A 2,729-nucleotide genomic window follows, 5' to 3' on the forward strand; every position below is an offset into this window, starting at 1 on the left:
GTCCAGGGGCCTTTCTGGGTGGAGTTTGCATGTTCTCTCCGTGCATGCGTGGGTTTTCTCCGGGTACTCCAGTTTCCTCCCACAGACCAAAAACATGCATGTTAGGCTGATTGGTAACTCTAAATTGTCTCTAGGTGTGAGTGAGAGAGTGAATGGTTGTTTGTCTCGTTTGTCTCTATGTGTCCCTGTGATGGACTTGCGACCCGTCCAGGGTGTCCCCCGCCCCTCACACAGTGATTGCTGGACATGGGCACCAGCGACCCCCGTGACCCAAAATGGAATAAGCGGGTAAAGAAAATGGATGGATGGATGGATGGATGGATGGATGGATGGATGGATGATGAAAGTGACGAGCGCTGACTGACAGCTGAAATCTGCCAAAGCTGAAACCGAGTTGCTAAAGCTAAATAAAACAAGCTCACACCTAAAAGGAGCAAAATGTTAGCTAAAAGTGACAACACAAGCTAAAACTAAGGTGTTAAAAACAGCTAAAAGCTTTAAAGGCTACGTAAAAGCTCAAAGTAGCAGAAGTTAAAAAATAGTCAGTTTGCTGAAGCCGATTTCAACAGAACAATGTTTTTGAAGAGATTTCTTTGTATTTCATGGAAAAAGATTAAATCAGTTCATTATTTTTGTAAAATATAAAAATGACAAAAAGCAAAAGTTCTAGAATCCATTTGGAGAATGATCTGAACGCTCTGGTGTATGAACGGCTACAGCAGCATAAAAACATCTGGAAACGGTGAAGTGAAGGTCAAAATAAAGTTCGAATCAACGGCTTGAAGAGGACGATGTGTGAACGCTGACTCAGCGTATGTGTGAACGCTGACTCAGCATTAATTCAGTATGAACACAGAGCGCTGCCCCAACGAGCTCTGGGTGTCAGTGTTCCACCGCTGGGCTGAAAGCCTTCTGCAGTTCCACTGGACCAGCAGCACCAGTACCACCACTAATCCTGTCTGGTCCGGTGACTGATGATGCTTTCTTCCATGGCGAGACAACGGAGCACCAAAACCTTTGCCGGGTCTCTTACGGGTCTTCAGTGAATGGTCCAGTGGTCCTCATCAAATTTTAAACTGGTTCTAACGAGTGAGACAAGCAGAACCAGTCTTATCTGATCTCTCAGGGATTTCTCAACATTTACAGAAACTTTTGTAGATGAAACTTGTCCTGTATGTAGGGGGTCACAGCCAACTGGAGTCCTGGTTCCAGACTTTCTCTCCAGTTGGGATCTACCAGCCCAGTGACTCTAGGGACAACCGTTTGCAAACAGCTGGTTGTTAAAGCTCCATCGTCTTCCAGCCTTCGGCCGGCCTCGGCTGCTTGTTGTCACCAAACTGTTCATTTATTTCTACAGCACACAAAAACAAGGAAGCTGACCAAGTGCTTTACAATGAAGTCAAAGTAGAACAAAATAAATGTGCCGCTCAGGAAACATTAGAAAGTTAATAAAACAGAAGCAGAATAAAAACAGCTGTAAGTTGTTGTCAGACTCTGCGTGGATCAAACACCAAGAAAACCAGATGAGTCTTTAGCAGATGTTCAAAGGTGGTCTTTAGGTCTTTAAACGATCAGGTGTCACAGATCAGGAGCAGCAGATGAACAAAGCCCCATCACCACTGGACTCCAGTTTGGACCTCTGGGCTCCAGGTTGGACCTCTGGGCTCCAGGTTGGACCTCTGGGCTCCAGGTTGGACCTCTGGGCTCCAGGTTGGACCTCTGGACTCCAGGTTGGACCTCTGGACTCCAGGTTGGACCTCTGGGCTCCAGGTTGGACCTCTGGACTCCAGGTTGGACCTCTGGGCTCCAGGTTGGACCTCTGGACTCCAGGCTGGACCTCTGGACTCCAGGTTGGACCTCTGGATTCCAGGTTGGACCTCTGGACTCCAGGTTGGACCTCTGGGCTCCAGGTTGGACCTCTGGACTCCAGGTTGGACCTGCACTCTAAAATATAAAGTGCTGGCTCAACTTAAAAAATTAATGTAACAATTTGCATAGATTTAAAAAAGTTATTTCAACTTAGCCATAAATTGAGTAAATGCCACAAGACTTTTCTAGTTAGACAAACTCAGTTACTTAGTACAACATGATTTTCTTTGCCCTCTGCAAACTTAATTAAGATTAACCAACTTAATAGTAATTTAATAAATATTACTCCTTTTAGTCATTTTAACTTATTTATTTTCTTTTCATTTTAAACTCTAAATGTCTACGCAAATTGTTACCTTAATATTTTTAGTACAAGTAACTTGTTTTTCAAAGTCAGAATAAATTCCACGTTTAAGTGACAGCTGTTTATTCAAACATGACTGCACTTTGACATTTTAAAAGAAAAGACACAGAACAAGCGGTAAAACTCAGAAAGACCCGATACTTTGACAGTAATGCTGATTACACCGATTTGAACACTTTGCATTATTAAAAGTACATTATTTTGAACTATGTGTATTTAATGAACTCTTACGTGAGTTTTACTCAACAAAACATCTCAAACAGTTACTTTTTAATACGTCTGAGACCATAAACTGTCTCACAATTGATTCTGATTTGCATTTCTGGCCACTTGTACATTTTAGGTCCAATATTCACCGAACAGAGCGGCGTTAACAACAGACGTACATCAGGGATGATCCAAAGCCCAACATCAACAAAGTGGAAATTCCTTTGAAAGTATCTTTAATTCATGTATTTGTACCTCACTTTAATTCATGTATTTGTACCTCACTTTA

This window comes from Nematolebias whitei, chromosome 8 (assembly GCF_014905685.2).
Source record: "Nematolebias whitei isolate Nwh7 chromosome 8, NemWhi1, whole genome shotgun sequence".
NCBI classification, from domain to species: domain Eukaryota; kingdom Metazoa; phylum Chordata; class Actinopteri; order Cyprinodontiformes; family Rivulidae; genus Nematolebias; species Nematolebias whitei.